This window comes from Pan paniscus, chromosome 10 (genome assembly GCF_029289425.2).
Source record: "Pan paniscus chromosome 10, NHGRI_mPanPan1-v2.0_pri, whole genome shotgun sequence".
In the NCBI taxonomy this organism is placed as follows: domain Eukaryota; kingdom Metazoa; phylum Chordata; class Mammalia; order Primates; family Hominidae; genus Pan; species Pan paniscus.
Window position 1 is genome coordinate 102,480,687 of NC_073259.2, and position 25,711 is coordinate 102,506,397.

The 25,711-nt window shown below is 39.5% G+C and overlaps 1 protein-coding gene across 10 annotated transcripts in view; it reads right to left on the bottom strand.

Moving 5' to 3' along the window:
- CEP83 (centrosomal protein 83) overlaps positions 1–25,108 on the bottom strand; it is a 154,037-nt gene extending 128,929 nt beyond the window's left edge. For 3 of the 10 annotated variants that reach the window (XM_008969968.5, XM_055095993.2, XM_034934242.3), the window contains exon 1: positions 24,103–24,526. The gene's annotated coding sequence lies outside the window, so the exon portion shown is untranslated. Of the gene's footprint in view, positions 1–24,102; positions 24,546–24,747 lie in introns of those variants that run through there. The other 7 variants (XM_055095991.2, XM_034934239.2, XM_034934240.3 and 4 more) reach the window with 5 other exon arrangements.
- Between the last annotated feature and the right edge of the window lie 603 nt (positions 25,109–25,711).

The following is a 25,711-nucleotide window of genomic DNA, read 5'->3' on the forward strand; positions in this document are numbered from 1 at the left end:
TGAAAAAAGCAGTTTACTGCTGCAAATGCCACAAGACAGCCAAAAAACTCCAAAGACAAAAGACATGAACTCTCGGGAGCTCTATGGGCCTGTCCATCATCTGAGAAACCCCAGTACTTATCCTGCCAATGCAGGGCAAGATTATATCCCCCTTCTACTACCGCAGCTGCTCCTCTCTTGAAATTGCCACTTCCTGACTGGAGGCCAACCAACTCAAGCCATTTCAGCAACTCCTAACAGAACAACTCTGTTCCAACGGAGAAAACAACAGCTAATTCAACTGCCTGCAACACCCTGGCTAATCAGAGGTCCTGAGTCTGTCCACATGACAACTTCAACCGCTAGCCTAACCAGCATTCACTCTCCTGCCACCTCCACTACAGCAGGTGCTGGTATCCACAGCTGGGAGACCTGAAGACAGATTATATCACAAGACAACTTGCAGACATTCGCCAGCACCAGCCTGGAGCCCAGTAACCCTGCTGGGTGGCTAGACCCAGAACGGTAATAACAATCACCTCAGTCTGGCTCCTAGGAAGCCCCATCCCTAGGGGAAGGGGGTGACTCCACATCAAGGAATCACCTTGTGGGACAAAAAAAAAAATCTGAACAGCAGTCCTTCAGTTCTAGATCTTTCCACTGAAACATACAAATAAAAAGGAACCAGGAAAGTAATTCTGGTAATATGGCAAAACGAAGTTTGATAACACCCCCAAAAGATCACACTAGCTCTCCAGCAATGGATCCAAAACAAGAACAAATCTCTGAATTGCCAGATAAAGAATTTGGAAGGTTGATTATTAAGCTACTCAAGGGGCACTAGAGAAAAGTGAAAAACAACTTGAACAAATAAAAAAATAAAATAAAAAACAGGATATAGATGAAAAAGTCTCCAGAGAAACATACATCACAAAAAAAAGACAACCACAACTTCTGGAAATTAAATACACACTTAGAGAAATGCAAAATGCACTGAAAAGTTCCAACAACAGAATTGAACAAGTAGAAGAATTTTAGAGCCCAAAGACAGGGCTCTCGAATTAACCCAATCTGACAAAGACAAAGAAAAAATAATTTTGGCTGGGAGCAGTGGCTCAGCTTATAATCCCAGCACCTCAGGAGGCCGAGGCAGGTGGACCACAAGGTCAGGAGATCAAGACCATCCTGGCTAACACGGTGAAATCCCATCTCCACTAAAAATACAAAAATTAGCCAGGCACGGTGGCGTGCACCTGTAGTCCCAGCTACTCGGGAGGCTGAGGCAGGAGAATCACTTGAACCCGGGAGGAGGTTGCAGTGAGCCAAGATCGCGCCATTGCACTCCAGCCTGGGCAACAGGGGGAGACTCCATCTCAAAAAAAAAAAAAAAAGAAAGAAAGAAAGAAAAAGAAAAGAAAAGAGAAGAAAAAATTATTTTAAAAAATGAATAAAGCCTCCAAGAAACTTGGGATGTTAAAAGACCCAACATAAGAATAATTGCTGTCCCTAAGGAAGAAGAGAAATCCAAAAGTTTAGGAAACTATTTGAGGAAATAATTGAGGAAAACTTCCCCGGTTTTGATAGAGATCTAGACATCCAAATACAAGCAGCTTGGCCAGGCGTGGTGGCTCATGTCTGTAATCCAGCACTTCGGGAGGCCAAGGCAGGAGGATCACTCAAGGTCAGGAGTTTGAGACCAGCCTGGCCAAAATGGTGAAACCCCGACTAAACTAAAAAAAAAAAAAAATTACCTAGGCATGGTGGTGTGGGCCTGTAGTCCCAGCTACTAGGAGGCTGAGGCAGGACAATCACCTGAACCTGGAAGGTGGAGGCTGCAATGAGCCAAGATCGTGCCACTGCACTCCAGCCTGGGCGACAGAGCAAGACTTGGTCTAAAACACATACACACACACAAACAAATACAAGAAGCTCAAAGAACACCCAGGAAATTCATCACAAAAAGATCACCTAGGCACACAGTCATCAGGTTATCTAAAGTCAAGACAAAGAAAAGAATCTTAACAGCTGTGAGGCAAAAGCATTAGGTAACCTACAAAGGAAAACCTAACAGATTAACAGCAGATTTCTCAGCAGAAACCCTACAAGCTAGAAGGAATTGGGTCCTATCTTTAGTCTCTTTAAACAAAAAATTATCAGCCAATAATTCCATATCTAGCAAAAAACTAAATTTTATAATGAAAGAGCAATAGAGTCTTTTTCATACAAACGAATGCTCAGAGAATTCACCACTGCCAAGCCAGCACTACAAGAACTGCTAAAAGGAGTTCTGACTCTTGAAACAATCTCAAAACATCAAAATAGAACCTTCCTTAAAGCATAAATCTCACAAGACCTACAGAACAATAACACAATGCAAACAAAAAAAGGTAATTAGGCAGCAACTAGTATGATGAATAAAATAGTATCTCACATCTCAATACTGATGTTGAATGTAAATTGCCTAAATGTTCCACTGAAAAGATACAGAGGCCAGCACAGTGGCTCACACCTGTAATCCCAGCACTTTGGGAGGCCAAGGTGGGCAGATCACCTGAGGTCAGGAGTTCAAGACCAGCCTGGCCAACACGGCAAAAGCCCATCTCTACTAAAAATACAAAAAAATTACCCAGGCATGGTGGCAGGTGCCTGTAAACCCAGCTACTCGGGAGGCAGAGGCACGAGAATCGCTTGAACCCAGGGAGCAGAGGTTGCAGTGAGCCGAGATCATGTCATTGCACTCTAGCCTGGGTGACTGAGTGAGACTGTCCCAATTAAAAAAAAGAAAAAAAAAAAAAGATGCAGAACAGCAGAATGGATAAAAATCTACCAAGTATCTGCTGCCTTCAAGAGACTCACCTAATACATAAGGACTCATATAAACTTATAAGGTAAAGGGGTGGAAAAAGATATTCCACGCAAATGGAAACCAAACGTGAGCAGGAACAGCTATTCTTATATCAGACAAAACAAACTTTAAAGCAACATCAGTTTAAAAAGACAAAGACAGACATTATATAATGATAAAAGGATTAGTCCAACAGGAAAATATCACAATCCCAAAAACATATGCACCTAACACTGGAGCTCCAAAATTTATAAAACAATTACTACTAGACCTAAGAAATGAGATACATGGCAACAAAACAGTGAGAGACTTCAATACTCCACTAACAGCACTAGACAAGTCATTAAGACAGAAAGTCAACAAGGAAACAACGGACTATACCCTAAAACAAATGGACTTAACAGATATTTACAGAACATTCTACCCAACAATTGCAGAATATATTCTTTTCATCAACACATGGAACATTCTCCAAGATAGACCACAAAACAAGTCTCAATAAATTTAAGAAAATCAAAATTATATCAAATATTCTCTAAGACCACAGCAGAATAAAACTAGAAATTAACTCCAAAGGAAGCTTCAAAACTATACAAATATATGGAAATTTAAACCTGCTCCTGAATGACCTCTGGGTCAACAATGAAATCAAGATGGAAATTTTAAAATTCTTTGAACTGAACGATAACAGTGACACAACCTATCAACCCTCTGCAATATAGCAAAAACAGTGGTGCTAAGAGGAAAGTTCATAGCAATCACTGTCTACATCAAAAATTCTGAAAAAGCACAAATAGACTATCTAACATCACAACTCACAGAATTAGAGAAACAAGAACAGACCAAACCAAAACCCAGCAGAAGAAAAGAAATAACAAAGATCAGAACTAAATGAAATTGAAACACAACAACAACAAGAACAACAACAAAATACAAAAGATAAATGAGACAAAAAGCTGGCTCTTTGAAAAGACAAAATCGACAGACCATTAGCGAGATTACCAAGAGAAGAGAGTAGATCCAAACAGCTCAATTAGAAACAAAATAGGAGATATCAAAAGTGATACCACAGAAATACAAAAGATTGTGCTTTTGTATGGATGGCTACTATGAACATCTTTATGCACACAAACTAGAAAACCTAGAGGAGATGGATAAATTCCTGAAAAGATACAACCCTCCTAGATTAAACTAGGAAGAAATAGAAACAAACTGAACAGGTCAATAACAAGTAGCAAGATTGAAACAGTAATAAACAAAAAAAATGCCAACAACAAAAAAAAAGTCCAGGACCAGATGGATTCACAGCTGAATTCTATCAGACATTCAAAGAAGAATTGGTATGAATCCTACTGAAGCTATTCCAAAACACAGAAGAAGAGGGAATCCTCCCTAAATCATTCTATGAAGCCAGTATTATCCTAATACCAAAACCAGGAAAGGACATAACAAAAAAAGAAAACCACACACCAATATCCCTGATGAACATAGATGCAAAAATCCTCAACAAAATACTAGCTAACCAAGTCCAACAGCATGTCAAAAAGAAAATACACCATGAACAAGTGGGTTTTATACTAGGGATGCAGGGTTGGCTTAACAAATGGAAGTCAATAAATGTAATACACCATATAAACAGAATTAAAAACAAAAACCACATCATCTCAACAGACGCAGAAAAAGCATGACAAAATTCAGATCCCTTTATGATTAAAACCGTCTGCAACATCGGCATAGAAGGGACAAACCTTAAGATAATAAAAGCCATCTATGACAAACCCACAGCCAACATTACACTGAACAGAGAAAAGTTTAAAGCATTCCCCCTGAGAACTAGAACAAGACAAGGATGTCCACTTTCACCACTTCTATTCAACACACTACTGGAAGTCCTAGCCAGAACAATCAGACAAGAGAAAGAAATCAAGAGCATCCAAACTGGTAAAGATGAAGTCAAAGTGTTGCAGTTTGCTGATGATATGATCATATACCTAGAAAACCCTAAAAACTCATCCAAAAAGCTCCTGTAACTGGTAAATGAATTCGGCAAAGTTTTAGGATACAAAATTGATGTACACAGATGAGTAGCTCTGCTGTATACCAACAGCCACCAAGCTGAGAACCAAATCAAGAACTCAACCCCTTTTACAATAGCTGCAAAAAATAAAATAAAATACTTAGGAATATACCTAACCAAGGAGGCGAAAAGACCTCTACAAGGAAAACTACAAAAAAAAAAAAAGCTGAAAGAAATCACAGATGACACAAATGGAAATATATCCCATGCGCATGGATGGGTAGAATCAATATTGTGAAAATGACCATACTGCCAAGAGCAATCTACAAATTCAATGCAATTCCCATCAAAATACCACCATCATTCTTCACAGATCTAGAAAAAAAATCCTAAAATTCATATGAAACCAAAAAAGGGCCTGCAAAGCAATACTAAGCACAAAGAACAGATCTGGAGGTATCACATTGCCCAACTTCAAACTATACCAAGGCTATAGTTACCAAAACAGCATGCTACTGGCATAAAAACAGGCACATAGATCAATGGAACAGAACAGAGAACCCAGAAACAAAGCCAAGTACTTACAGCCAACTGATATTTGATAAAGCAAACAAAAACATAAAGTAGAGAAACGACAACCTATTCAACAAATGGTGCTGGGACAATTGACAAGCCACATGTAAAAGAATGAAAGTGGAATCTCAACTCTCACCTTACACAAAAATCAACTCAAGATGGATTAAAGACTTAAATCTAAAACCTGAAACCATAAAAATTCTAGAAAATAACATCAGAAAAACTCTTCTGGACATTGGCTTAGGCAAAGAGTTCACGACCAAGAACCAAATGCAACAAAAATGAAATAAATGGATGGGACTTAATGAAACTAAAAAGCTTCTGCACAGCAAAAGAAATAATCAGCAGAGTGAACAGGCAACCCACAGAGTGGGAGAAAATATTCACAAACTATGCATCCCACAAAGGACTAATATCCAGAATCTATGAGGAACTCAAACAAATCTGCAAGAAAAAAACCAAATATTCCCATCAAAAATTAGGGAAAGGACATGAATAGACAATTCTCAAAAGATATACAAATGGCCAACAGACATATGAAAAAATGTTCAACATCACTATCAGGGAAATGCAAATCAAAACCACAATGCACTACCACCTTAGTCCTGCAAGAATGGCCATAATTTAAAAATCAAAAAATAATAGACGGTGACGAGGATGTAGTGAAAAGGGAACACTTTTACACTGCTGGTGGGAAGGTAAACTAGTACAACCACTATAGAAAACAGTGTGGAGATTCCTTAACGAATGAAAAGTAGGCTGGGCGTGGTGGCTCACGCCTGTAATCCCAGCACTTTGGGAGGCCGAGGCAGGTGGATCACAAGGCCAGGAGATCAAGACCATCCTGACTAACATGGTAAAACCCCGTCTCTACTAAAAATACAAAAAATTAGCTGGGTGTGGTGGTGGGCACCTGTAGTCCCAGGTATTCGGGAGGCTGAGGCAGGAGAATGGTGTGAACCCAGGAGGCGGAGCTTGCAGTGAGCCGAGATCGCACCACTGCACTCCAGCCTGGGCGACAGAGCGAGACTCCTTCTCAAAAAAAAAAAAAAAAACTAAAAGTAGAACTACCATTTGATCCAGCAATCTCACTATTGGGTATCTACCCAGAGGAAAAGAAGTCATTACATGAAAAAGACACTTGAACATGCATGTTTATAGCAGCACATTTGCAACTGCAAAAATATGGAACCAGACTAAATGCCCATCAACCAATGAGTAGATAAAGAAAATGTGGTAGGTATATATATATAATGCAATACTACTCAGCCATAAAAAGGAATGAAATAATGGCATTCACAGCAACTGAGATGGCATTGGAGGCCATTATTCACAGCAACCGAGATGGAATTGGAGGCCATTATTCTAACTGAAATAACTCAGGAATGGAAAATCAAACACCGTATCTTCTCACAAGTGGGAGCTAAGCTATGAGGATGCAAAGGCATAAGAATGATATAATGGACTCTGGGGACCTGGGGGGAAGGAGGGAGGGGGGTGAGGGTTAAAAGACTACACACCGGGTGCAGTGTACACTGCTCAAGTGATGGGTGCAGGAAAATCTCAGAAATCACCACTAAATAAGTTATCCATGTAACCAAACACCACCTGTTACCCCAAAACTATTGAAATAATGTTTTTTTTTTTTAGAAAAAACACGGAAAGAAAGGTTTCCCTGTTTCTTTCAGTCTTCATTTCTGAAGACTCATATAAAGTAAAGGTTTCATTAAATAAATGTGTATGCTTTCCTCTTGATAATCTGTCTTTTGTTATAGGGGTCTCAGTCATGAATCTAGTAATAGGTGAGGAAAAGTTATCACATTTTATCTGCTACATCAACTTAACAAAAATTCAGTTCATTAGGTTCAAATTTTCTACTTGTCTCCTTAAAAAAGTCAGTTACCAATATCCTCCTCTCATTTCTTAACCACTACCCATCCTCTATCCTCTATTTATAACAAATTAATCCTACTGATTCTTCTTCATCTGTTTGTTGAATTTAATCATTCTTCCCCATTTCTAGAGCCATCACACTCCAGTGCCGAATCTTAAATATTTTACACTTAACAGAAGCCTCCTAGACAGTGTCCCAGACTTTAGTATTTTCTCATTCTTACATAGCCTACAAATATCACCAAAACAATCTTTCTCATACATTGCCTTCGTCACTATAACTCCTATGATAATCCTTATTCTTTCCTGACTCAAATCTAAATTTCCCAGCTAAACTCACAGCCCCGTATTAGCCAGCTCCCTATACAAATTCAAACATTTTGCTGCCCCACAGGACCCCTTTGCTAGAGTCAATTAAGTTTACAGACCCCCAGGACCCCTTTGCTAGAGTCAATTAAGTTTACAGACCCTCAAACACATTTCTCTTTGCCTTCACAACTTTGTTCATACAGTTATGCCAAATTAAAATACCTTCTTAAACCTTGTCTATTAATCCACAAATCACAATCAGAGTCAAACCTGAAACCCTACAGTCTGCAAAATCACAAAACTATTTTCGGAGTTTTAGTTGCTCTAAAAGTGAACAGAAAGAGTAGCTTTTGTCTGTGTGCTTTATAGGTTCCTGCCTTCCGTGTGCTTGCCCCAGGATATTTATTCTATATAAACATATATTTTTTTGAGACAGAACCTCACCCTGTCACCCAGGCTAGAGTACAATGGCGCAATCTCGGCTCACTGCAACCTCCGTCCCCCGGGTTCAAGTGATTCTCCTGCCTCAGCCTCCCGAGTGGCTGGGATTACAGGCACGCACCACGCCCGGCTATCTTTTGTATTTTTAGAGACAGGGTTTCACCATGTTGGCAAGGCTGGTCTGGAACTCCTGACTTCAAGTGATCCACCCACCTTGGCCTCGCAAAGTGCTGGGATTACAGGCGTGAGCCACTGTGCCCGGCCTAATTTATTCTATATTCTATAATGTCTGCACTTTTCCCCTCCAGATGCTTTATAACTATATAAACTATGTTTTCCAAAGAAACTATAAATTCCTCAAAGGAAAAACTACATATAATCTTCTACTGTTTTGTTCATCTTCATAGTTCCCAATTCCAGTAAACTGTTAATGACAGTAAAGTGATCCACAAAATTTCTATGATGTGAATCCTACTCTCCCATAGGCTTGTAATGTAATTTCAGAGAAACCTTGGGGAAGGATGTCACCAAGAACACTGTTTGCTAACCAATTATGCATGCGTTATAGTTAGTTATCAAGAAATTTCTACCTCAGGCCGGGCGTGGTGGCTCACGCCCGTAATTCCAGTACTTTGGGAGACCGAGGTGGGCAGATCACCTGAGGTCAGAAATTCAAGATCAGCCTGGCCAACGTGGTGAAACCCTTTCTCAACTAAAGATACAAAAATTAGCCAGGCATGGTGGCAGGCACCTGTAATCCCAGTACTCAGGAGGCTGAGAGAGGATAATCACTTGAACGTGGGATGCAGAGGTTCCAGTGAGCCGAGATCAGGCCATTGTACTCCAGCCTGGGCAACAAGAACAAAACTCCAACTCCGAAAAGAAAAGAAAAGAAATTTCTACCTCAAAAGTTAAAAATTCTGGAGGACAGTCTACTAAGCAAAAGCTTTCAAAATGAATATATCTTTTCATTTAGTAATTCTAATTTTAGGAATTAATCCTGAGAAACTAATTAGAGATGCACAAACATTTATGTTCAAGAATCTTCTTTTATTTGTCATTCAGTAAATGTTTACTGAGTGCATCCTAAATTCCAGGTAGGAATGGAGGATAGAATCAGTTCTTATCCTCATGGTACTAACTTAATAGTGGTGTTTACAATGGAAAAAGAGACTATTAAAAAAGCAGGTCATGGCCAGGTGTGGTGGCTCATGCCCGTAATCTCAGCATTTTGGGAGGTCAAGGTGGGAGGCTCACTTCACCCCAGGAGTTCAAGATCAGCCTGGGCAACATAGTGAGCCTCTATATCTATTTTATAATTGTTTTTAAAAAGCAGGTTACAATAGCAAGAAATGCCATATTTGTGGATCAGAAAATTCAATATTGTTAAGATGTTAATTTCTCCCAAATTCAATGCAGTGTCATTCAAAATACCGAGTTTTCATGGAAATTAACAAGCTGATTCTAAAATTCATATGGAAACACAAGGGACCCAGAAGAGCCAAAAAAAAAACTTTGAAAAAGAACAAAGTTAGAAGACTTGCATTACCTGACTTCACTTATTAAAGTGCCATAGAAATCAAAACTATGTAGTATTAAATCAGTCACAAAAATCCATTAAACAAAAAAGACTGTCCAGAAATAGAGTCAAATAGAAACAGTCAATTGATTTCTGACAAAAATGCAGTCAATTCAGTGAAGAAAGGATAGTCTTTTCAACAAATGGTCCTGGAACAATTGCCTTTCCATACACACACACACACACACACACACACACACACACACACAAAGAACTTCAAGTTGCTCCCCACGCCATATACAAAAATAGGATCAAAATAAATCAGAGGCCTGAATTAAAAACCTAAACTATAAACCTCCTAAAAAAAAATACAGGAGAAAATCATTTTGATCTTGGGTTAAGACTTCTCAGATATAACACCAAAAGCACAGTCCATAAAAGAAAAAACTGACAAACTGGATTTCATCAAAATTAAGAACTTCAAAATCCACTACTCTTCAAAATCCACTGTTACATAAATGACAAGATATACCAGACTCAGGGGAAAAACTGCAAATCATAAATCTTATAAAGCACTTGCATCCAGAATAAAGAACTCTCAAAACTAAATGATAGGAAAATAAACAATCAAAATTTTTTTAATGGGCAAAACATTCAAATGGACACTTCACCAAAAAAGATTAAGTAAACATTTGTTTGTATTTTCCAAGTACTCCAGTTTTCTCTTCTCATATCCTAAAGATGTGCACATTAGATTCACTGGGAGATTGAAATTGTCCCAGTAGGAATGATTATGGGTGTGTATTTAAGTGCACCACACAATGGAATGTCATCCTGTCCAGGGTTGGTTCTGTGCCAGGATAGGCTCTAGCCACCAGAAAGCCTGAACCCTACAGCAGGCTGGAAAATGAATGAATGAATGAATACAAATTATTGTAAAATGAAATTTCAAATAAAGTATATAATCATGTAAATGCATGACAATACTATGTAGTACAAAAGCACTCTTATCAAGCCTGCCATATTTGTGATTATTTTTGAACTGCATGATAGTAAGAGGTGTCCCTTATATTTTTTGCTTTGCAAACATTTATTTCTTGGGTTAACCCACCACCACTATGACCATTGTCACTCACTGGTTCACCAAAAATTAGGTAAGTAACTATCTTACTTGTTTTTTTTACTAATCTTTCTTAAACATTATAGCTCACATTTATTTCAACGTTTAATGTTGGAAGTGTCTTGGGTCTTTATTTAGAAGTTTGATGATGTTTTTTGACCAGAGATATGCCATAGGAATTTAACTATTGTTTTTATCAATTAGTCTAGGGTAAAGTTGGTTTCATGATACATCATTTCACTTAAAGTCAGTTTCCAAGAACCTATCAATAATGCTAAGTGACGGCCGGGCGTGGTGGCTCATGCCTGTAATCCCAGCACTTTGGGAGGGCAAGGCAGGCAGATCATGAGGTCAGGAGATTGAGACCATCCTGGCCAACAGGGTGAAACCCCATCTCTACTAAAATTACAAAAATTAGCCAGGTGTGGTGGTGCGCACCTATAGTCCCAGCTACTTGGAAGGCTGAGGCAAGAGAATCGCTTGAACCTGAGAGGTGGAAGCTGCACTGAGCTGAGATCATGCCACTGCACTCCAGCCTGGTAAGAGAGCAAGACTCCACCTCAAAGAAAAAGAAAAATAAAAAATAATGTTAAGTGACGACATACTGTACACGAAATATGCAGTGGGAGTTCTAGAAGGTCAGTAAAGAGAGAAAGAGGCAGAAAAGAAGTTTTGAAGAAATAATCGCCAAAAATTTCCCTAATTTAATGAAAAACATTATTTGACACATCTAAACAGCCCAACAAATCCAAAGAAACCTGCAAATGCTGAAACACAAAGAGGAAATCTTTAAAAAGGAGCGAGACAAAAATGACTTCACATACAGGGCAACAACAATATTATTAACATTGATTTCTCATCAGAAATGACATGGAAAAAACAAATTTTTTTAAAGAAACACAAAAAACTCACCACTAAAAATTCTATATTCAGCAAAACTGCCCTTCAAAAATGAAGATGAAATAAAGACATTTTCAGATAGATAACCAAAGACGAAGACAAGTCGCTGCTGTGAGACATGCCTTATGAGAAATAACAACGGAAGTCCCTCAGGATAAAAGGAAGTCACACCATAAAGTTTAATCTAGGCTGGGCACAGTGGCTCATGCCTGTAATCCCAGCACTTTGAGAGGCCAAGGTGGGTGGCTCACTTGAGCCCAGAAGTTCGAGACCAGCCTGGGCAACATGGCAAAACCCCATCTCTACAAAAAATAGCCAGGTGTGGTGGCACGTGCCTGTAGTTCCAGCTACTTGAGAGGCTGAGGCAGGAGGATTGCTTGAACTGGGTAAGCGGAGGCTGCAGTGAGCCAAGATCGCACTATTGCACTCCAGCCTGGAAAACAGGAGAACCTGTCTGGAAAAAAAAGAAAAATAAAACTCTACAGGAGAATGAAGCTCATTGGAAACTGTAATTACATCAGTAAATATTAAAGACTCTAAAAATATAATTATTTTCACTTCATCTCGTTTAAAGACATAAGACTACATAAAGGAATAATTATAGTACTGTGTCGCTGAGTTTGTAATACATACAGCTGTAATATATATAATAATAATAGCACCAAAAAGAGAAAAAACAGATAACACTGGAGGAAAGTTTCTATAATTTATCAGAATTTAGTATTATTCTGAAGGAGACTGTAATTAAGTTAAAAGGCATATTGTAATCCCTAACAATATAGCAAAAGAAATCAACAGAAATAAAAAGATACACTAAAGAATATTTAACACAGAAAGATGGTAAAGAAAAGAGGAAAAAGCAAAAAACAAATGACACAAACAGAAAACAAATATGAAAAATGCAGATGTAAATCCAATAATATCAATTACATCACATGTGAATGAACTAAACACTCTATTCAAAGGGGGGATTATATTACAATGGATTACAAAACCTAACTATAGGCTGTCAACAAGAGATAAATCTTCAATTCAAAGACATAAATAGGTTAAAATTAAAAGGATTTAAAAAAAAAATACACCATAGAAACAGTAACCACAAAAAAAACTAGAGTGGCTATAGTACCAAGAAAAATAGATTTTAAGATAAGAAATATTACAGACAAAGGAGGCCATTTCATAATGAAAACAGGGTCACTATATCAGGAAGATATAACAATAACTGTCCATCTAACCAAAGAACCCCAAAATACATGAAGCAAAAAAAGAGATAATTAAAAAGAGAAATAAATAGATAATTCAACAAAAACAGCTGAAGACTGCAATGACTGATAGAAAAAGACAGAAAATCTGCAAGGATATAGAAGTCTTGACTAACCTCATCAATAAACTTGACATAACTGACAGAAAATACCACCCAATGATTGCAGAATATACAACCTTTTTACAAACACAAGGAAAATTTTCCAGGATACACCGCATACTGGGGCACAAGACAAGTCTCAATAAAATTTAAAAGATTGAACTCATAAAAAATGTGTGATCTGATCACAATGGAATTAGTCATCCGAACAAAAATAAATCTAGGAACACCTCAATTATTGGTAAATTTTAAAACATACCTCTAAATAACCCATTGATCAAAGAAGAAATTGCAAGGAAAAATTTTAAAATATATTTCGAATGGAATGAAAACAAAACACAGCAAACCAAAATGTACAGAATGCAACTAAAGCAGTGCTTAGAAGGAAATGTATAGTTTTAAACATTTATATGAGAAAAGAAAAAAGGTCTCAAACCAATAATCTAAGCTTCCATCTTAGGAAACTAGAAAAATAATGAGCAGAGGGGATATTAAACCCAAAACAAGCAGAAAAATAATAATTTTGTAGTGTGGAAATCAGTGAAATAGAAAATATAGATATGAAAAATAATCAGTGAAATAAAAGATTGGTTCTTTGGAAAGATCAACAAAATCGAAAAAAAAAAAAAAAAAACTTCACTATACTGACCAAGAAAATAAGAGATACAAATTACCAAAATCAAGAATGAAAGAGGGAAAATTATTGCCAACCTTAAATTATTAAAGGATTTCTTAATACAAACTTCATATCAACAAATTAGATAATTTATATGAAATGGACTACACTTCCTAGAACATACAAATTACCAAAACTCTAGAAGAAAGAGAAAATCTGAATAGACCTATAACAAGAAGTGAAGAAACTGAACCAATAATTTTAAATATTCCCACAAAGAAATGGCCAGGCCCCCACAACTGCACTAATGAATGCTATCAAACATTTAAAGCAGTAAGAGCAAGATCACGAGCAACCAACAGACTAATATCCCTCAGCAACATATACCCAAAATTCCTTAATAATAATCAGACAAACCATATTCAACAACATATAACAGAGATTATACAGCACGGACTGGGCATGGTGGCTTAAGCCTGTAGTCCCAGCACTTTGGGAGTCCACGCAGGTAAATCGCTTGAGCCAAGGAGTTCAAGAACAGCCCAGGCAACCTGGCAAAACCCTGTCTCTACAAAAAATACCGAAAAAAAAAAAAGAAAAATAGCCAGGTGTGGTGGCATGAGCCTGTAGCCCCAGCCACTTGGGAGGCTGAAGCCGGAGAATCGCATGAGCCCAGGAGTTTGAGGCTGCAGTGAGCCAAAATCACACCACTGCACTTCAGCCTGGGTCACAGAGCAAGAGTCTGTCTCAAACAATAAAAAAAAAAAAAAAAAAAAAAAAAAAAAAAAGATTTTACAGCATGACCAAGTGCGATCTGTCCCAGGAATACAGGGTGGGTTTAATCTCCAGCAATCAATTAATATATAGCATACTAACAATAAAAATCATATAACCATATCATCAGATGCAGGAAAAAACATGACAAAATCTAACACCCACTCATGATTAAAAACTTGCAACAAACTAGGAACATAAGGGAGCTTCCTTAACCTTCTTCAAAGGGAATCTATAGAAAATCTACAGCTAACATTATACCTGATGGCAAAAATCTGCATGTTTTCCCCCTAAGACTGGGAGTAATGCAATGCACATTCAACACTTCTCTTCAACATCTTACTGGAGGGTCTAACCCAAGAATTAAAGCAAAAATGAAGAAATAAATAACATTGAGATTGGAAAGAAAAAGTATCATTTTGAGACATGATCATCTATGTACAAACAATATGCAAAAATTGGCTGCATTTTTTTTTAGACAGATTCTCGCTCTGTCTTCTAGGCTGGAGTGCAGTGGCACGATCTCAGCTCACTGCAAGCTCCGCCTCCCGGGTTCACGCCATTCTCCTGCCTCAGCCTCCCGAGTAGCTGGGACTACAGGTGCCCGCCACCACACCCAGCTAACTTTTTTGTATTTTTAGTAGAGACGGGGTTTCACCGTGTTAGCCAGGATGGTCTCGATCTCCTGACCTCGTGATCCACCTGCCTTGGATCCCAAAGTGCTGGGATTACAGGGGTGAGCCACCAAGCCTGGACGATTGCATTTTTTTGTGCTAACAATGAACAATTTGAAATCAAATCATGAAAACTCCATTTCCAAGAGCATCAAAATTATAACAGTCTTAGGAATAAATTTAACCAAATAAGTGCACGATTTGTACACTGAAAAGTAAAAAACATTAAGAGAAATGAAAGATCTAAGTAAATGGAGAGATATTACATGTTCATGGATTGGAAGACTCAAGATTGTTAAGTTAGTGATTCTTCCCATATTGATGGATAGATTCAATGCAAATCCTACAAACATCAGATGTGTTTTTGTAGAAATTAACAAGCTGATCCTAAATTGTATATGGAAATGGAAAGAGCATAGAACCAATTTTGAAAAAGAAGAAAATGTTACACTACTTATTTTGAAACTTACTATAAAACTGCAGTAATCAAGACAGAATAGTGTTGGAGTAAGGATAGGTTTATAGACATGAGTCTAGGAATAAATTCTTACATTATAGTCAACTGATATTTTACAAAGATGCCAATACAATTGAAGGGAAAAGAACAGTCTTTTTAACAAATGGTACTGGATAATTTGGCATTCATGTTTTTAAAAAATGAACTTAGATCCTCTTCTTACATCAAATGCATGGTTAATTCAATATGAACCTTATATTTAAAGGAAAGAGCTCAAAGAAAACCTTTGGGAGCTCAAAGAAAAATCTTTGGGACCTTGGATTAGGCAAAAAGTTCATATACATAACATGAAAGTACGTGCCACACACACAAAAGAAATGACTTCATTAAAAACTTTTGCACTTCAAAAGACAACAGTAAAAATATGAAAAGCCAAGACACCAACTGGGAGAAATACTTGCAAATCTTATCTCTGATATTAAAAACAATACAAACTTTCATCCAGCATATATAAAGAACTCTTACAACTCAGTAAGACCAAAAAAAAAAAAAACCCAGCTAAAAAATGGGCAAATGCCTTAAACAGATATTCCACCAAATGGCCAATAACCACAGAAAAAGGTGTCCAACATTACTGTGCAGGGAAATGCAAATTAAAATTACAATGGGATACTACTAGATACTAACTAGAATGGCTATACTTAAAAAGACAATACCAACTGTTGGTGAGGATGTGGAGAAACTGGAATCATCATACATTGCTGGTAGGATGTAATTGGTACAGCTACTTTGGAAAACATTTTGACAGTTTCTTTAAAAGTTAAAAATAAGCTTACCATATAATTCAACAATTCCACTCCTAGGAATTTACCCAAAACAAATGAATACATATGCTCACACAAGGAATTACAGACAAATCTTCATAGCAGCATTATTCATAACAGCCAAAAACTGGAAACCATCCAATGTCTATCACCTAGTGAATGGGAAATACTATTCACCAGTTACCAGTAAATGGGAAATACTATTCACCAATACTATTCAACTGGTGAATGGAAAATACACACGAATACTATGCAACAATTAAAAAGAACAAAACATTGATATACATACATTAAATAAACCTCAAAAGCATGAAGTTAAAGAAGCCAGATGCAAAAGACTACTGTATTGATTCCATTTATATGAAATATCTAGAAAAGACAAATTTATAGTGATAGAAAGTAGATCAGTGGTTCTCTGGGGCTGTGGGAAGGAGTTACCTTAAATGCAAATAAGCTTGAGAGAATCTAGGAGACTGATAAAATGTCAGAAATTGCCTTGTGATGACAGTCGCACAACTCTATAAAGTTGCTAAAAACCATTAAATTGTACACTTACAATGAGTGGTTTTTATGGTAGGTAAAATATAACTCAATAAAGCTGTTTTAAAAAGGCTAGGTAGAAGAAAGAAGTTATCTCTTCCAAACTTTGGAAAATTTGATGATAGTTGTAGTAATCAAGGCTGAGTTCAAAGGATGACCAAGCAAAAAGAATCCAGGTTCTTAAAGATTATCACTAAGCCACTTAATTGACAATCTTAGAACCACCTATCTCTAGACTTCTTACATGTGAGATAATACAATTTCCTTCTTAAGGCTTTAAAAAAGAAAAAGAAAAAAGAATAACGTTGCTAATTCTAAGGGACACAGGACATGTTCATTCCATTACAGAAAATTTGTAATATCATCCATATAGGAAGATATCAAAGAAAAGGCAGGAATTTTGGTGGATCTTGAAGGATGAAAGAATATGACTGGGGATGGGGAAGGAAAAGAAGGGTATGTAGTTCAGAAGAGTCATTAACAATGGCAAGGATAAAAATCAACAATGCCCACTAAAGTCAAGTTTACAGCTTACCTTATTTTAATCCATACATTAAGGACCAAAAAATTAAGTAACTGGTTCAAAAAGTTACGCAGCTAGTAATCTAACCTTCACTCTCAGGATCCAGGCTCCAAAGTACATACTCTTTCCTCTGTTACGCTGCTAAACAAGGACTTAAACTACCCCCATTTGCAAGTTCAGATCTTTGTAGAGGGCATCTTTATTTAGATAGGTTTACATTTATAGGACTACACACTCAATGTTTCTTGAGCAACAATTTCCATTTAATCAATAAACTAAATGTGATGTGCATTCTTTCTTTGGTTTCCAAAACGTTACCCTACTCTGGTTTTCCTACTTTCTTTCTCCCCCTTCCTATTACATGCTGGTGTTCACAAGCTCTCTTCTGATTCTACACAACTCTTACTAGGAACCTCATCTATACCTGGTATTTCAACTACCACTAACGTTGATGACTCTTCTCTCTCTCCAACTTCAAGAATTGTTTCCCTAGTTTTCTTTGACTAACTTCCTCCGGGCCAAGTTGAATACTGCTCTGTACACCCTACAACTACACTTACAAGATTCTAAAGAGACATTCCTCAATTTTTGTGTATTCTTTCTAGTTCTAGGCCAGGTATTCTTCCTACATGCCCCAAAACACATTCTTATCTATCCTTATAGCATTTAACATGCTTTATTACAAATTACTAATTACCTTGTCCATTTCTCCCATCAGAGAATAAGGTGCTTGAGACTTAGCACTATGTCTTATTCACAATCTCCCCAGTGCCTAGCATAGCCTGAGACACATAATAGGCACTCAAATATTGATTAAACCCATATATAAGAGAAATAAAATTTGCTTTAAATTGGAAGCATACCATTTCTGAAGGAAACTTTCAGAGATTTATGTTTTCAAATGAGAAAATAGGCCATGAAAGGTGAAGTGACTCACCCAGTCAAGCCTTGGTCTCCTGAATCACAATTCTCTTCCCACAAAATTACAGTGCCTAGGCCGGGCGCAGTGGCTCACACCTGTAATCCCAGCACTTTGGGAGGCCAAGGCAGGTGGGTCATAAGGTCAGGAGATCAAGACCATCCTGGCTAACATAGTGAAATTCCGTCTCTCTTAAAAATCAAAAAATTAGCTGGGCATGGTTGCACGTGCCTGTAGTCCCAGCTACTTGGGAGGCTAAGGCAGGAGAATCGCTTGAACCCAGGAGGCAGAGGTTGCAGTGAGCTGAGATCACACCACTGCACTCTAGCCTGCTGACAGAGTAAGACTATGTCTCAAAAAAAAAAAAAAATTAGAGTACCTATTAAATTGTGCTTAGTGATCTCAGCTTTCTATGAAGCTCTAGAAGTAATACAAAAATGTTATAAAGAACCATTTCAACTTCATCCACTCCAGCTCTGGCTGGCTATATCAGTTGTAGAGAAGTCTGTTATTACATAATACTTTTTCTGCCCAGAATAATCTTTAATTGAACCAGTATTTTCACGTGTCCTTCACACAAAAAATAATTCAATACATACTTATTGAGACGTGAAGCCAGCTGGGATTCTGGGTCCGGTGTGGACTTGGAGAACTTTTCTGTCTAGCTAAAGGATTGCAAATGCACCAATCAGCGCTCTGTGTCTAACTAAAGGTTTGTAAACGCACCAATCAGCACTCTGTAAAAACGGACCAATCAGCACTCTGTAAAATGGACCAATCAGCTATCTGTAAAATGGACCAATTAGCAGGATATGGGTGGGGCCAAATAAGGGAAGAAGAGCTAGGCACCTGAGCCACCAGCAGCAACCCGCATGGGTCCCCTTCCATGCTGTGGAAGCTCTGTTCTTTCGCTCTTCGCAATAAATCTTGCTGCTGCTCACTCTTTGGGTCCACACTACCTTTATGAGCTGTAACACTCACCATGAAGGTCCGCAGCTTCACTCCTGAAGTCAGCGAGACCACGAACCCACCGGGAGGAATAAACAATGCCGGACGCGCCACCTTTAAGAGCTGTAACACTCACTGCGAAAGTCTGCAGCTTCACTCCTGAAGCCAGCAATACCACGAACCCACAGGGAGGAATGAACAACTCCGGACGCGCCACCTTTAAGAGCTGTAGCATTCACTGCAAAAGTCTGCAGCTTCACTCCTGAAGTCAGCAAGACCATGAACCCACCAGAAGGAAGAAACTCCGGACACATCTGAACATCTGAAGGAACAAACTCCAGACACACCATCTTTAAGAACTGCAACACTCACCACGAGGGTCCGCAGCTTCATTCTTGAAGTCAGCAAGACCAAGAACCCACCAGAATGAACCAATTCCGGACACATTATCATATATCTCTATGTGGAAAACAATGTGAAAGAAGTTATAATTCATCAGTACTCTAAAAAATATCCTTAAGAGCATATATTGTATGCCCCTTAAGTTTAACAATATCTGAAATAGCTGCCTTAAAACAAAATGCAATCACACTTGAGAGAGGCTGAATATGAACATCAGACATAGGCAATGCAACTTCATCAGGAAAATCCCTATAGTCCAATGCTACTGTTTTCAAGGGTTGCTATATTATACTGCAATTGTGTTACTGGGCAACAACTCAGAAGCTAGAATGGCAAATTCACTCAAGAAGTAACTGAATCAAACGAATATTTATGAAAGCATTCTGAGACTCAACTTCACTTTCTATATCTTCAACTGAAGTAACTCTTTGTTATAAGCATTAGATACAGGATTTTTGGTGAGACTGTAAAAACTACATGGACATTTTATAGACATATTTTGAGACAGAAGATAGGTGCTTTCCAAAAGGGAATGGCCAGGTTTAGGTTCCTACTAACTCTGAATTTTAATCCAAAAGCAATCTGAAGTCACAATATACAGAAGGCAAATAACTGGGCATTTCCTTAATTTCTTCCATCCTGGATTATAGCTCAGTTAAAGGAAATAGTAGGCCGGGCGCATTGGCTCACACCTACAATCCCAGCACTTTGGGAGGCCAAGGTGGGTGAATCACTTGAGGCCAGGAGTTCCGAGACCAGCCTGGCCAATGTGGTGAAACCCTGTCTCTATTCAAAATACAAAAAAAAAGCCAGGTGTGGTGGCATGCACCTGTAGCCCCAGCCACTTGGGAGGCTGAGGCAGGAGAATCACGTGAACCCACGAGTTCGAGGTTGCAGTGAACAAAGATTGCACCACTACGCTCCAGCCTGGGCGACAGAGCAAAACTCCATCTCAAAAAAAAAAAGAAGAAATAGTACTAGACTTGACAGTCAGTGATCTCTCCATGACCTAGAGAGGGCAGTCCTGATGAAAAAAACATAATTAATAAACTGATATTCTACTAGGAACCAGGAAATTGACCAAACTCCCCAAGCCCACTGAAGAATAGTGCCAGCATTCCTGAGAGTCCTTACTGCTGGTATTGCCATGGGAAATTCTCAAATACTCACTTTCTAGGAACAGAATCTTTATTTCTGATTCCGTGAATTCCCACTCTTCAATCTTTTTTATAGTTTACTGTTGCCATTTCCCCTTCACTTACTCTCTTCTCTCAACAACCTTACTTTCATGATACTTACAAAAGTGGGGGAAAGTAGAAATGCCTATCTGTCATTGTATTAGTCCATTTTCATATTGCTATAAAGAACTGCCTGAGATTGGGTAATTTATAAAGGAAAGAGGTTTAATTGATTCACAGTTCCACATGGCTGGAGAGGCGTCAGAAAACTTACAATCATGGCAGAAGGTGAAGGGGAAGCAAGGCACCTTCTTCACAAGGTAGCAGGAAGGAGAATGAATGCAGGAGGAACTACCAAACACTTATAAAACCATCAGATCTCATGAGAACTCATTGTCACGAGAACAGTATAGGGGAAACCACCGCCATGATCCAATTCCCTCCACCTGGTCTCTCCCCTGACATATGGGGATTATGGGGATTATAATTCAAGGTGAGATTTGGGTGGGGACACAAAGCCTAATCATATCAGTCATCTTTAAGAAACATTTATTCAGCAACTTGTATTTGGAAAACACTAAGGATACAGCTCATCGAGATCTGAAGTCCTGCCCTTAATAAGCTTACAATCTAGTTAGGAAGTCAAGAAAGCTAAAATAATACAATAAAAAGTATAAGTATCAAATAAATATAACTCACAAATACATACTATTCCTATGTATGTATGTATGAGGTCATGGTGGAGTTGAACCTTATAGAAAAGGTACAATTTAGATTTTAAGAAAGACGGGAATAAGATCAGGTCACGGGGGATAGAAAGATATGCAGACTAATATGGAAAGGATAAAGTACAGAGCAGGTTTAGGGGATAGTGAAGAATCCAATCTGGGCAGAGACACCTTTTCCATAAAGAACATACACTTGAAAAGGCAAGGTGAGAGGATTTCAAATAATTCACCTTAAGTCAAGAAACATGAACTTGGGTTAATAGGAAGTTTTTTACACAGATTTACACACATTCCCTAAAAGCACATAGGTTAAACAATGTGGGCAATTTACTTATGGAACCTAATATATTATGTATGACAAAATTAAAAGCAAGCTCATCTACTTTTAGGCAAAGAGACAGTACCTGGGGGTGGGGAAATTCTGACAATTCACTAAAATTCACTAATCTTTCTGTTAAGATTTCACTCTAAGCTTCTTGAATTAGAACATCCCATGACATAATGCTGATTTCTGATTACTAAGGATTATACGAGTCATTCTTGATTTGTCTCCTCTGCCTTGCCCAACTTTTGAATATTTCATTACTTCAACATCAGCATATAGAAAAAAGGAGGAGAGAACTAAAATTAAGTCCATGGATTTTAGCAATACATAAGGGCATCTGACATAAAGAACATTAAACTTCAAGTTCCAATTCCCATTATTAATAGATTTCAAAGAAGTCATTTAGTCTCATCATGTCTCAAATTTTCTCACATACTTGCTTACTTGAAAGGTTATTGATTCAAAAGATAGTTCAAAAAGTGCTCTGAAAACTAACAACTTGCCATAAAAATTTTATCATTAAGGGTTCAATAAGAGGAGACAGTGAGGTGACTGGTAAACCAAGGATTAAAAACTACCTGTGAATAGGCCAGGCACGCTGGCTCACACCTGTAATCCCAGCACTTTGGGAGGTCAAGGCGGGCAGATCGCCTGAAGTCAGGAGTTCGTGACCAGCCTGGGCAATATGGTGAAACCCCATCTCTACTAAAAATACAAAAATTAGCAGGGCATGGTGGCATGCACCTGTAACCCCAGCTACTCGGGAGGCTGAGAGGAGAGAATCACTTGAAACTGGGAGGCGGAAGTTGCAGTGAGCTGAGATCCCACCACTGCACTCCAGCCTGAGCGACAAGAATGAAACTCTGTCTCAAAAAAAGAAAAAAAAGAAAAAAAACTACCTGTGAATAATCAGTGTTTCATTCTCCCAGTGCTGCATGGAATTCTAAATTGTATTTCACTATTATTTGAGAATGTTCTAAATACAGTCCGCGCACTTCATCTGATCTGGAAAGAAAACACTCAAAGTAAGGGGAATACCCAGCATACTTTGTCCAAATAACCAAAGGACAACTCAAAACCATTTGCAACTCTCAGGAGAGTCCTGTGTGACACTTGTAATTTAAAGCATTCTGGCCTGGTGCGGTGGCTCACACCTGTAATCCCAGCACTTTGGGAGGCCGAGGTGGGCGGATCACCTGAGGTCGGGAGTTTGAGACCAGCCTGGCCAACATGGTGAAACCCCATCTCTACTAAAATAAAAAAATAAGCCGGGCATGGTGGCACCCACCTGTAATCCCAGCTACTCGGGAGGCTGAGGCAGGAGAATCGCTTGAACCCAGGAGGCGGAGGTTGCAGTGAGCCGAGATCGCGCTACTGCACTCCACCCTGGGCGACAGAGTGAGACTCAGTCATAAATAAATAAATAAAGCATTCTAACAATTCTGAACAAACTAAGTTTGAAATCAAACCTCAATACAAAAGGTGAGTATTAATTCTAACCACTTACAGGCTAAATTCATAAATATGGAGAATTCTGAATCCAGGTAACTGTAGGATAGATACCTTTAATTGTGTTTTAGTTAAATGTCAGACTTGTTTACAGACATGTTGCTTGGTAACAGAAGCACTGCTTTAACAACCTACTCTGTTTTAGAGCTGCTTAAAGTCTGAACAGATTATGAAATATATATCATATACACGAAATTCAGACAAGTCTTTCCTTATCCTAGAGATCTGTAAGATTTGAAAGAGCTTCCTCATTTCAGCTAACTAAAGGCTTTACAAATACTTAGCAGTGGATATTCTTAAGAGCAAAATGCCCATTGATTATGGTCAAAAGTTGGACACTGAGGATTAACCAAAGTATTTAAACCCAGCATATGCTAACATATTTTAGGTGTTTATCTCAGTAATGACAGTCGACATCACTGTTCATTCAAATTGTCTTCAAAGCCAAGGAAAATGGTAGCATAGCTTTTTCATCGTAAATTAAGCTGGAGGTACTTAAACGTTTGGCCAATTACCAAACTGGCTACACAACCACCAAGCCAGAGTGCATCCAAAAGCTCCATGAAGAGTTTCACGTGCGTCTCTCTGCCTACTTTTCTAGCACGAGCTTCCACTACTTTACCAGGAAAATAAAAAAAGGATTCAAGGGCAGTTTGTGGAGGGACAAAATGAGTATTCCAAAATACAAACAAGACACCGTCCCCAGAAAGAGAGGTTACATACCAGACGCACGCACGCTCCTTGCAACCCGCACACGGAAAACTTAAGTGACCGCAGTTCTGGCCCCGCTCGCCACCGGGGACACCTCCACAGCTCCAACCACAGGCACCCACTCAACTCCGCTTACGGAGGCATTGGGACTAAGGGTTACGGTCCTACAGCGGGGTGTCGGCCCAGCGAGAGGAAGAGGGCCGAACGAACCCCTCGAGCTCCCGTCCCTAGGGAAATGTGAAGTATCCCGGGAGAGGTCCGAGGGCGGCGGCGGCGGCGGTGAAAAGCCCCACTCCTCCGCGTGGACCGGGATCCTCAGGGGTGCGGCGCCACCCCACGTGCTGACGTATGGCCCAGAAGCCGCCTCATCGCACCGCCCCACCAGCCTGGAGGAGCGGGCTCTGTCCCTTGGCCCAGCGGCGCGCGAAGCAGGAAGTCCCACCCCCCACGCCGACGTCACCCACGCCACCGACGCCGGTTGCTGCCGGAGCCGTTAGAGGGAGGAGACAAACGAACCGAGGCGGGAGCGGCCACGGGTGACACAGCGGCAGCGGCGGGGCCGGGCTGCGCTCCCGAAGGCGTTCCTGGAGGGCCCTGGGATGGACTCAGAGATCCCCAGAGCCCCAGGGGACGGAAAATCTAGCCTCGGGCACTTGCCTTGGAGTCTGAGTGATGCGCGTCGTTGGAGCGCGAAGCCGGTCTCCCTAGCCTCCGCCCGACACAGCGTCTCCAGGGGTTTTCCTCCTTTTCGCGCCTCTCCTTCCCTCTTCCCCACACCATTTGAGAGCCTCAAATGGTAGTCCTGCCGCCACCTCTCTCCCTTCGCCAGCCTGCCATCGTCCCCATGGGTGCAGATATGCGCTCCCGAAGCCGCCTGCCTGCCGCGTCTGCCTCGGGCATCAGCCCACGAGTGGGGAGTCGGCTCAGCTTGCCACGAGGGAACCTCGGGTTAGGACCAATCGCCCGGGAGAGAGCCCTCCTCGCCCCCGCACCTCCTGCTCCAAGTCTCCTGTCCTGGTTATCCCAAGTTCAGGGCCCACCTGGGGTCACATGGGGAACTACTTGTCTTAAGGCTGTAAACAATAGTTGGAAGAGGAGTTGCTAGCTTTTGAGCACTTCCATGATCATCCAAAGGCTGAAACAAAGTAGGCGGTCAGCCTTTCAAAATACGTGTTGGAAGAAACAGACACCTTCCCATCCCCAGCGTTTGTTCAGTGCCTTGGTTGGGCTTTGATTCTCACTGCTTTGTGAAGTACAGCTTATTTTTACCCCCAAGATTATGATTTTCAGGCTGTAGTTATTATTAGGCAACTGAGAGGTGATTTTGTTGTTGTTGAAATGAGGGAAAACGGGCCATTAGAAAGGACCGTGTCTCTTAAGAGGAGGGAAAAAAAGGACAGCGAGTTGGTAATGGAATGTTGCTGGATGGATTACATAGATGAGACATGGGAGATAGAATAGAGAATCCAGAAATTCTCGTGTATGTGTGAGTGTTTAGTATAATAACAGTGGCTCACATTTGCTGAGCATTTGTGTGGCAAGTACTGGAGTACTTTTTCAGGTTATCTTATTTAACTCTAACATTTCTGTAAGGTAGGTGCAATTGTTATCTCCATTTTAC